Source organism: Schistocerca cancellata, chromosome 1 (genome assembly GCF_023864275.1).
Source record: "Schistocerca cancellata isolate TAMUIC-IGC-003103 chromosome 1, iqSchCanc2.1, whole genome shotgun sequence".
In the NCBI taxonomy this organism is placed as follows: Eukaryota; Metazoa; Arthropoda; class Insecta; order Orthoptera; family Acrididae; genus Schistocerca; species Schistocerca cancellata.
In genome coordinates this window covers 55,801,710-55,814,014 of record NC_064626.1, presented here as the reverse complement: position 1 = coordinate 55,814,014, position 12,305 = coordinate 55,801,710, and positions in this window count along the sequence as shown.

Genomic DNA, 12,305 nt, shown 5'->3' with positions numbered 1-12,305 from the left:
ACCGCTGCTGGATGGTGGCAGGGACCGCTGCTGGCTGCTGGCGGGGACCGCTGCTGGATGGTGGCGGGGACCGCTGCTGGATGGTGGCGGGGAACGCTGCTGGCTGCTGGCGGGGACTGCTGCTGGATGGTGGCGGGGACCGCTGCTGGATGGTGGCGGGGACCGCTGCTGGATGGTGGCGGGGACCGCTGCTGGCTGCTGGCGGGGACCGCTGCTGGATGGTGGCGGGGACCACTGCTGGATGGTGGCGGGGACCGCTGCTGGCTGCTGGCGGGGACCGCTGCTGGATTGTGGCGGGGACCGCTGCTGGATGGTGGTGGGGACCGCTGCTGGATGGTGGCGGGGACCGCTGCTGGCTGCTGGCGGGGACCGTTGATGGACGGTGGCGGGGACTGCTGCTGGATGGTGGCGGGGACCGCTGCTGGCTGCTGGCGGGGACCGCTGCTGGATGGTGGCGGGGACCGCTGCTGGATGGTGGCGGGGACCGCTGCTGGCTGCTGGCGGGGACCGCTGCTGGATGGTGGCGGGGACCGCTGCTGGATGGTGGCGGGGACCACTGCTGGATGGTGGCGGGGACCGCTGCTGGATGGTGGCGGGGACCGCTGCTGGCTGCTGGGGGGGACCGCTGCTGGATGGTGGCGGGGACCGCAGCTGGATGGTGGCGGGGACCGCTGCTGGATGGTGGCGGGGACCGCTGCTAGATGGTGGCGGGGACCGGTGCTGGATGGTGGCGGGGACCGCTGCTGGATGGTGGCGGGGACCGCTGTTGGCTGCTGGCGGGGACCACTGCTGGATGGTGGCGGGGACCGCTGTTGCATGGTGGCAGGGACCGCTGCTGGCTGCTGGCGGGGACCGCTGCTGGATGGTGGCGGGGACCACTGCTGGATGGTGGCGGGGACCGCTGCTGGCTGCTGGCGGGGACCGCTGCTGGATGGTGGCGGTGACCGCTGCTGGATGCTGGCGGGAACCGCTGCTGGATGGTGGCGGGGACCGCTGCTGGATGGTGGCGGGGACCGCTGCTGGATGGTGGCGCGGACCGCTTCTGGCTGCTGGCGGGGACCACTGCTGGATGGTGGCGGGGACCGCTGCTGGATGGTGGCGGGGACCGCTGCTGGATGGTGGCGGGGACCGCTGCTGGATGGTGGCGGGGACCGCTGCTGGATGGTGGCGGGGACCGCTGCTGGCTGCTGGCGGGGACCGCTGCTGGATGGTGGCGGGGACTGCTGCTGGATTGTGGCGGGGACCGCTGCTGGCTGCTGGCGGGGACCGCAGCTGGATGGTGGCGGGGACCGCTGCTGGATGGTGGCGGGGACCGCTGCTGGCTGCTGGCGGGGACCGCTGCTGGATGGTGGCGGGGACCGCTGCTGGATGGTGGCGGGGACCGCTGCTGGATGGTGGCGGGGACCGCTGCTGGATGGTGGCAGGGACCGCTGCTGGCTGCTGGCGGGGACCGCTGCTGGATGGTGGCGGGGACCGCTGCTGGATGGTGGCGGGGAACGCTGCTGGCTGCTGGCGGGGACTGCTGCTGGATGGTGGCGGGGACCGCTGCTGGATGGTGGCGGGGACCGCTGCTGGATGGTGGCGGGGACCGCTGCTGGCTGCTGGCGGGGACCGCTGCTGGATGGTGGCGGGGACCACTGCTGGATGGTGGCGGGGACCGCTGCTGGCTGCTGGCGGGGACCGCTGCTGGATTGTGGCGGGGACCGCTGCTGGATGGTGGTGGGGACCGCTGCTGGATGGTGGCGGGGACCGCTGCTGGCTGCTGGCGGGGACCGTTGATGGACGGTGGCGGGGACTGCTGCTGGATGGTGGCGGGGACCGCTGCTGGCTGCTGGCGGGGACCGCTGCTGGATGGTGGCGGGGACCGCTGCTGGATGGTGGCGGGGACCGCTGCTGGCTGCTGGCGGGGACCGCTGCTGGATGGTGGCGGGGACCGCTGCTGGATGGTGGCGGGGACCACTGCTGGATGGTGGCGGGGACCGCTGCTGGATGGTGGCGGGGACCGCTGCTGGCTGCTGGGGGGGACCGCTGCTGGATGGTGGCGGGGACCGCAGCTGGATGGTGGCGGGGACCGCTGCTGGATGGTGGCGGGGACCGCTGCTAGATGGTGGCGGGGACCGGTGCTGGATGGTGGCGGGGACCGCTGCTGGATGGTGGCGGGGACCGCTGTTGGCTGCTGGCGGGGACCACTGCTGGATGGTGGCGGGGACCGCTGTTGCATGGTGGCAGGGACCGCTGCTGGCTGCTGGCGGGGACCGCTGCTGGATGGTGGCGGGGACCACTGCTGGATGGTGGCGGGGACCGCTGCTGGCTGCTGGCGGGGACCGCTGCTGGATGGTGGCGGTGACCGCTGCTGGATGCTGGCGGGAACCGCTGCTGGATGGTGGCGGGGACCGCTGCTGGATGGTGGCGGGGACCGCTGCTGGATGGTGGCGCGGACCGCTTCTGGCTGCTGGCGGGGACCACTGCTGGATGGTGGCGGGGACCGCTGCTGGATGGTGGCGGGGACCGCTGCTGGATGCTGGCGGGGACCGCTGCTGGATGGTGGCGGGGACCGCTGCTGGATGCTGTGCTGGCGGGAACCGCTGCTGGATGGTGGCGGGGACCACTGCTGGATGGTGGCGGGGACCGCTGCTGGCTGCTGGCGGGGACCGCTGCTGGTTGGTGGTGGGTACCACTGCTGGATGGTGGCGGGGACCGCTGCTGGCTGCTGGCGGGGACCGCTGCTGGATGTTGGCGGGGACCGCTGCTGGATGGTGGCGGCGACCGCTGCTGGATGGTGGCGGGGACTGCTGCTGGCTGCTGGCGGGGACCGCTGCTGGATGGTGGCGGGGACCGCTGCTGTATGGTGGCGGGAACCGCTGCTGGCTGCTGGCGGGGACCGCTGCTGGATGGTGGCGGGGACCGCTGCTGGATGGTGGCGGGGACCGCTGCTGGCTGCTGGCGGGGACCGCTGCTGGATGGTGGCGGGGACCGCTGCTGTATGGTGGCGGGAACCGCTGCTGGCTGCTGGCGGGGACCGCTGCTGGATGGTGGCGGGGACCGCTGCTGGATGGTGGCGGGGACCGCTGCTGGCTGCTGGCGGGGACCGCTGCTGTATGGTGGCGGGGACCGCTGCTGGATGGTGGCGGGGACCGCTGCTGGATGGTGGCGGGGACCGCTGCTGGCTGCTGGCGGGGACCGCTGCTGGATGGTGGCGGGTACCACTGCTGGATGGTGGCGGGGACCGCTGCTGCCTGCTGGCGGGGACCGCTGCTGGATTGTGGCGGCGACCGCTGCTGGATGGTGGTGGGGACCGCTGCTGGATGGTGGCGGGGACCGCTGCTGGATGGTGGCGGGGACCGCTGCTGGCTGCTGGCGGGGACCGCTGCTGTATGGTGGCGGGGACCGCTGCTGGATGGTGGCGGGGACCGCTGCTGGCTGCTGGCGGGGACCGCTGCTGGCTGCTGGCGGGGACCGCTGCTGGATGGTGGCGGGTACTGCTGCTGGATGGTGGCTGGTGGCTGCTGGCTGCTGGCTGCTGGCGAGGACCGACGCTGGCTGGACTGCTGCACGTTGACGGGCTGGCTGACACCTGTAACTCCTATCGCTTCGACTGGTACAGTAATAGCACAATCGAAGGGCGGTATTCAAACGAATTACCGCCGGAGACGGTAAACGGTTTATTTTAACACGGGTAATATACCAAGCAGTAAATACCGTCCACACTGGCGGAATGTTACGTGATAGCACGTACTTATACGGTTGTGACTATTTCAGCGCGATCTATCACAAACCTATAAAGTTGTCCAATTAAAACATTCATATTTCTTTACCTACTACTCGAATATGTAATAAAAATGGGGGTTCGTATTTAAATAAACGCAGTTGATATCCGTTTCACCTACGGGAGCGCCATCTAGCGGTCCAACTATAGCGTCATCTGGATTCCTTCTTCAAGCTAGACGAGTTTGGTTCTTTACAGTTTTTACGTTTGATGTTTATTTCGTGAGATATTTGGCCCAGTCACTATCAATGGACCACCCTGTATACACAAAGATGTTTGAATTTTAACAAGCTCTCTGGAGTAACATAATTTCATTCGATTAGAAAATCTATGTTGCCTTTGTGGCAGTATATTTTGCTTCTAAGTATGCTATTTCAATAAAGTGCTGTTGGACGTTATGGGAATACCAAGTGTGCTGAGGCATGACGGGACTTCCGATTGAGGAGGGGGCATGCTAGGGCTGTCCGTGCAGCTGTGCAAAGCCACTCTGCCAGAGTGGCACCTGGTCGGCGCAGTTGCTTAGCCAGCAGGAGATCCGCGTTCACATCCCAGCCTTGGAGGAATTTGTCATTCGTTGCTTCAGTCTGCATACACTGCATACGTTATGACATACGTATTGTACTTGATGAGGAGTGTACAATTTGAACCCAGCTGGTCGTAAGTAAGCTGTAAAGGATCTCCACGTTTTCAGGGAGTATTTTATGATTTATGAAGTTCAAGAATGCGGCCGTAACAATTTCATATCCTGTCTTGATATTTAGACTGCGAAACATCATAAACAGCTTCTGTGCAGGCCGAGAATGTAAACGTAGTCGACACAGACAGTAGCGGCTGGAAAAATGTGAGCCTTAGACTCTGATCATAAGCGTTAGGCCAGTGTTTCCCAAAGTGAGATCCGTTGACCCATGGGATTCCGTGGATCCATGGGAATCCGGGTGGCCTAAAATTTGAAATGTGTTGTAATAAAATGTAACTCACAGCTCTTATGCAAGAAGTAATTTTTCATCTAGAAAAAAAAAAATTGCAAAATATATGTAAGTCTGTAAACTTAAATGTTTCCTTACTTAATTAAATTTCTGGCCTGATGCTGGTCGACTGTTATATGGTACTCCTCCAAGCGAAATTGTACGTCTGGGCACTTTTACAGGTTGGAAGACAGGCCTAATGGATCGAGTGAAACCTTTAGCTTCAGAAGCAGTGTACGCATTCCTTTTAACACAGAGAAGCTTTAGAAATGAGAAAAAGGCCTGAAAATTTCAGATGTGTTCGGGGTGAAGTTACAAAACCTGTTAATTTCAGTAAATTACGTTCTCTAGGGGTAAGATAGATACCGCCTACAGGAAAATTAAAGAGACCTTTGGAGAAAGGAGAACCACTTGCATGAGTATCCAGAGCTTTGATGGAAAGCCAGTTCTAAGCAAAGAAGGGAAAGCGGAAAAGTGGAAGGAGTATATAGAGGGTCTATACAAGGGCGATGTACTTGAGGACAATTTTATGGAGATGGAAGAGGATGTAGATGAAGATGAAATGGGAGATATGATACTGCGTGAAGTGTTTGACAGAGCACTGAAAGACCTGAGTAGAAACAAGGACCCCAGAGTAGACAACATTCCATTAGAACTACTGACAGCCTTGGGAGAGCCAGTCCTGACAAAACTCTACCATCTGGTGAGCTAGATGTATGGGACAGGCGAAATACCCTCAGACATCAAGAAGAATATAATAATTCCAGTCCCAAAGAAAGCAGGTGTTGACAGATATGAAAATTACCGAACTATCAGTTTAATAAGTCACAGCTGCAAAATACTAACGCTAATTCTTTACAGACGAATGAAAACACTAGTAGAAGGCTACCTCAGAGAGGGTCAATTTGGATTCCGTAGAAATGTTGGAACACGTGAGGGAATACTGATCGTACGACTTATCTTAGAAGAAAGATTAAGGAAAGACAAACCTACGTTTCTAGCATTTGTAGACTTAGAGAAAGCTTTTGACAATGTTGATTGGAATACTCCCTTTCAAATTCTGAAGGTGGCTGGGGTAAAATACAGGGAGCGAAAGGCTATTTACAATTTGTACAGAAAGCAGATAGCAGTTATAAGAGTCGAGGGGTATGAAGGGGCAGCAGTGGTTGGGAAGGGAATATGACAGAATTGTAGCCTCTCCCCGATGTTATTCAATCTGTATATTGAGCAAGCAGTAAAGGAAAAAAAGAAAAGTTCGAAGTAGGTATTAAAATCCATGGAGAAGAAATAAAAACTTTGAGGTTCGCCGATGACATTGTAATTCTGTCAGAGACAGGAAAGGACTTGGAAGAGCAGTTGAACGGAATGGACAGTGTCTTGAAAAAAGGGTATAAGATGAACATCAACAAAAGCAAAACGAGGATAATGGAATGTAGTCGAATTAAGTCGGGTGATGCCGAGGGAATTAGATTAGGAAATGAGACACTTAAAGTGGTAAAGGAGTATTGCTATTTGGGGAGCAAAATAACTGATGAAGGTCGAAGTAGAGAGGATATAAAATGTAGCCTGGTAATGGGAAGGAAAGCGTTCCTGAAGAAGAAAAATTTGTTAACATCGAGTATAGTTTTAAATGTCATGAAGTCGTTTCTGAAAGTATTTGTATGGAGTGTAGCCATGTATGGAAGTGAAACGTGGACGATAAATAGTTTTGACAAGAAAAGAATAGAAGCTTTAGAAATGTGGTGCTACAGAAGAATGCTGAAGATTAGATGGGTAGATCACATAACTAATGAGGAGGTGTTTAACAGAATTGGGGAGAAGAGAAGTTTTTGGCACAACTTGACTAGAAGAAGGGATCGGTTGGTAGGACATGTTCTAAGTCATGGAGGGATCACCAATTTAGTATTATAGGACAGTACGGCAGCGTGTAGGGTAAAAATCGTAGAGGGAGACCAAGGGATGAATACACTAAGCTGATTCAGAAGGATGTGGGCTGCAGTAGGTATTGGGAGATGAAGACGCTTGCACAGGATAGAATAGCATGGAGAGCTGCATGAAACCAGTCTCAGGACTGAAGACCACAACAACAACATCCTTTACCTAATGGTAAAATCTCCCTGACAGAGGACAAGAACAGGTATTGGATTTATCACGCAATACTTCTTGGAAACACATTTTCAAGGGAGACGAACTTCGTAAATTTAGGTTGCGAGTTCGTTGTGAGTATGTAGAAGTGTCCCAACTGGCATTGCTTCATTTGATGCCTTTCCCTACCACATAGTTAGTTGAGCAGAACTTCCCAGCTTCTTGCAGTGCTAAACTCTTAAAGCGAAATTTTCTTAATGTGGAATCAGACGCAATACTGTTGATAACATGAAATATTCCAGATTTCAGTGGAATTATGGACAAGAAAAACGAATTTCATTCCTCACATTAGTGACCCAACATTTCAGAACGTTGTTTATCAAGTGGGTTTCTTTAAAAAAAAAGACAATGATTATCCAGTTACTGTAGTTGCTGAACTTTGTTACTGTAAATTACTGTATTTTCAAATGCAATTTCGTTCACTATGCAAAAATCTTGTATCTTTAGAATAAATTACTTAGCGTATTATTTTTCTTGATAGTTTCGTCAGTGTTAATTAGCACATTATTTAACGCCATTTCACATTTTAGATAACATTGGATGGGAGTCAGCAGATGACTTTCCGAATAAACAGAGGGCCCGTGTTATCAAAAAGTTTGAGAACCACTCCATTAGGCCTTTTGGACCTAGGTACAGCGTCGTCATCTTACAGTGATCAACACAGACAGTTCCGGATTTAATGCTGTGCTTAAACAAAAGTATAGCCAAATGGTTAGCACCACATCGTCGTTGACGTGATCCGTGACTTTATGACGAGAGGGTGGGTGTTTCACTCCAACGTCATCTGCGTTTGAAGGGTTAGGCTGTTACCTGTTCCGACTAACAAACAAACTATGAACATTAACAGCAAAATCTTTTGACACTATTGTCACCCAAATACTCCATCTTCAAACATCAACACACCTACCTGTTCCCAACCTCCTATGTAGCTTCGGTCATAATTATTCCACATATGACGATAACATTCACCTCAGCCACCTTATATCCTAACTATTAAACACACGAATAACCGTGCCTTACGTTCCTCCTAAAATCTAAGAAGCGTTTGTCCGAGAATGAAATCCAAGACTTCTCATCAAACTATAGACTTGCGTGTTTCCAGTTACCTATGTCCACCCACTGTAACCACTAGCTACTCTCACTTACTATCTATGTCAACCATAAACTTTGCCTATAAATCTTCCCTCGTTCTCCACTCCTTCACACTTCCCAAACTTTCTTCGGATTAAACATCCGGCTGCTGTTCCGAACAATAACGGGTCGCTGCTGGGTCCAGAACATGGAGCATCGAATCATCGGATTGTAAGTCAATGTGTTGTGTTGAGCTCGTACTGGATGAAACTAGTGGCAAAGAGCAGATACACACACACACACACACACACACACACACACAAACACACACACACACACACACACACACACACACACACACACACACACACGCACACACACAAAATCGCAAAGGTAATAAATATTTTTCAATAAGAGAGCAATACGCGTATTACAGATCCGTAGAGATGATAGACATGCATACACACATGTATTGTATGTACAGTCCACAGCCCCTCCTGAACAAATGGACCGATTTCATCCGGACTTGGTACACATATCATTTACTGTCTGGAAGAAAACTTTGTGGTGCTAAGAACCACACACCAATCGAAGAAAAGCGGTGGGAGTGAGAAAGCAGGGTAGCTTACGAAGCTACAATAACAGTACTATAGTAATCCAGTATTTAAGAATGAAAGCACATAATTTAAAACTTTTGCAAAATTTTTTCTCGCTGGTAATACCCACAAAATGACGAACGGACAAAAGTTTTTTGCTTACAACATTCTCGCTGTTTATGCAGTAATATGGCCACATAAAGGATGACGTCTTAATGTATTACTTCTTTACTTCTAAGTGTATCAGTGACCAATTTTTCCGAGTGTATTCACACACACCGCTGTACGTACCAGAAAAATTACACAATTATACGACACTTAATTCAGGAGATACAGCGTCATAACCACTGAATACTTGAAGATCCACCGCAGCATGAAAGACGTTTAAATGAATTACTTCGTTGTTATTAATTCGATTCACAACACTTTTTACAGACGATATCCACATTTGCTGCTATATGTATCTACAAAAATAAAACATTTTACAGCACATAGTTCAGATGATATGACGCCAGATACCAAGATGCGACAAAAACTGACGCTTCACGCATGACGTTTTATTTTATTTTTTCTTTATTACTAACTCTATTAAGAATGTAATATACTTCGCAGACAGTAGGCACGTACACAAATGGATGTACGTAAATATCATTGTAAAGCATAAGAAGGAAGCAAGTTCAGTAGATACGTCATAAACATTAAACTGCATGAAAATGAAACTGTAGGCGAAATTCGCTTGCCATACAGGTGAAATACGTGTACAAATGAGAGTGAAATATGTTAAATATGTGTGAAATACTCGTGTATTTGACAAGTTCATATGCGAGCAAAGCCACGATAAAATGCACATCCTGGGACAACTAGAGTCAAATTAATTGGTACACATACTACTTACAATCTGGAAAGAAATACTGTAGGAGTAAGAGCCACCAGTCGGCTATTGGGGTGAGTGTGAGAACGTGGAGGAAGGAGGGAGATTGAGGAGATGCACAGACAGCGTGGAGAAGGAGGAGACAGGCACCGATAGAAGGAGGGGTAATGGACCGACAGAATGGAGGACATGGTTGGAGAGAGGAAAGTGGAGGAAATGAACAGGGAGGGTGGGAGACGGAGATGGACAGAAAGAGGGGGAGAGGAGATGGACAGAGGGTGGCAGGAGTACATTAACAGAGACTGCCGTGTGGAAAAGACAGGAGACGGAGAAGATGGACAGGGAGATGGAGAAGGCGAGAAAGAGAGAGGAGGGAGGAAGAGATGGACTAATAGAAGACTGGAATAAATAAATACCTAGAGAACGTAGATTTCCTCAACTACTCTGATACGCAGATGAAGAATAAGTTACTGAAGATAAATGAAGAAGTTGTATGCTAGCGAAATGTGGGACTGTTGGTAACACAGAGGAGAAGCTGGAAGAATCTGAGTGGCAATTCTGTCAAAAATTGTTAAAATTAGTGTGCAAATAAAGTACTACACTACTGGCAATTAAGACTGCTACACCACGAAGATGACGTGCTACAAACGTGAAATTTAACCGACAGGAAGAAGATGCTGTGATAAGGAAATGATTAGCTTTTCAGAGCATTCACACAAGGTTGGCACCGGTGGCGATACCTACAACGTGCTGACATGAGGAAAGATTCCAATCGATTTCTCATACTCAAACAGCTGTTGACCGTCGCAGCCTGGTTAAACGTTGTTGTGATGCTTCGTGTAAGGAGGAGAAATGCCTACCATCACGTTTCCGACTTTGATAAAGGTCGGATTGTAGCCGATGGCGATTGCGGTTTATCGTATCGCGACATTGCTGCTCGCGTTGGTCGGCTGTTGGTAGAATATGGAATCGGTGGGTTCAGGAGGGTAATACGGAACGCCGTGCTGGATCCCAACGGCCTCGTATCATTAGCAGTCGACATGACAGGCATCTTATCTTCTTGGCAGTAACGGATCGTGCAGCGACGTCTCGATCCCTGACTCAACAGACGGGGACGTTTGCAAGACAACAACCATCAGCACGAACAGTTCGACGACGTTTGCAGCTGCATGGACTGTCAGCTCGGAGACCATGGCTGTGGTTACCCTTGAGGCTACATCACAGACAGCAGCAATTGCGATGGTGTACGCAACGAGGAACATGGGTGCACGAATGGCTAAACGTCATTTTTTTCGCATGAATCCTAGTTCGTTTACAGCATCATGATGGTTGCATCCGTGTTTGGCGTCATCACGGTGAACGCACATTGGAAACGTGTATTCGTCATCGCCATACGGGCGTCTCACCGGGCGTGATGGTATGGGGTGTCATTGGATGTATGTCTCGGTCACCTCTTGTTCGCGTTGACGGCAGTATGAACCGTGGACGTTACATTTCAGATGTTTTACAACCCGTGGCTCTATCCTTCATTCGATCCCTGTGAAACCCTACATTTCAGCAGGATAATAAACGACCGCATGTTGCAGGCCCTGTACGGTCTTTTCTGCATACGGAAAATGTTCCACTGCTGCCCTGGCCAGCACATTCTCCAGATGTCTCACCAATTGAAAACAGTCTGGTCAATGGTGGCCGAGCAACTGGTTTTTCACAATACGCCAGTCACTACTCCTGATAAACTGTGGTATCGTGGTGAACCTGCATGGGCAGCTGTACCTGTACACGCCATCCAAGCTCTGTTTGAGTCAATGCCCAGGCGTATCAAGGCCGCTATTGCGGCCAGAGGTTGTTGTTCTGGGTACTGATTTCTCAGGATCTATGAACCCAAATTGCGTGAAAATGTAATCACATGTCGGTTCTTGTAAAATATATTTGTCCAATGAATATCCGTTTATCATCTGCATTTGCTCTTGCTGTAGCATTGTTAATGGCCGGTAGTGTATATGGAGAAGTACCACAGGGAACATATAAGAAGAGATGCCTATGAAAGATACATATGAGAACAAGATTGATGCAAAAGACATCATATAGAATGTGGAGGTAATATTTTGGTAAAGATGTAAAGAGCATCACAAAACTGGAGAATACGCTAACAACATTAAAACTGTCGAAAGATGGATAATTTAAAATAATAATTGAATATTATTGAGATTTTTATCTCGTATGGAAATTTTAATGGGAATTAAGTCAAGAAGTTATCTGTCTTTCTGTTGCCGCGAAGAGAATTAGTTCAAATGGCTCTAAGCACAATGGGACTTAACATCTGAGGCCATCAGTCCCCTACAACTTAAAACTACTTAAACCTAACTAACCTAAGGACATCACACACATCCATGGCCGAGGCAGGATTCGAACGTGCGACCGTAGCAGCCGCGCGGTTCCGGACTGAAGCGCCTAGAACCGCTCGGCCACCGCGGCCGGTAGAGAGTTAGTTGTAGGTTATGTAGAAAGGAATCATGGCCTTTGTAGTGCAGTCTGTCTTTACAAAATCAGGTGTTTTTTTGAACTGGGTAGGTGAGAGGACTGTAAGTTACCCACATCTTTAACACGACGCAGCTGTTCCGTTCTGTCTGTAACGTCCACATCGACAGCAATAAACTCTTGAGGACATGCTCTTAGCGTCAGAGAATAGTGTTGCAAAAATACGATGTTTAAATCTTTTAGCAAGAGATTAATGTTCTTTAATGCTCGTAAGATTCTAAGTTTAGTAGCAGGAAAGTATTATTTCTGCGAAGCATGACAAATGTTTTTGTTTTAGACTTTGTAATGCGTGCATTTCGAGACTAATGCAACGTTTGCTAAATTCTGTATTACTGATGTAAGCAATTTTTGGA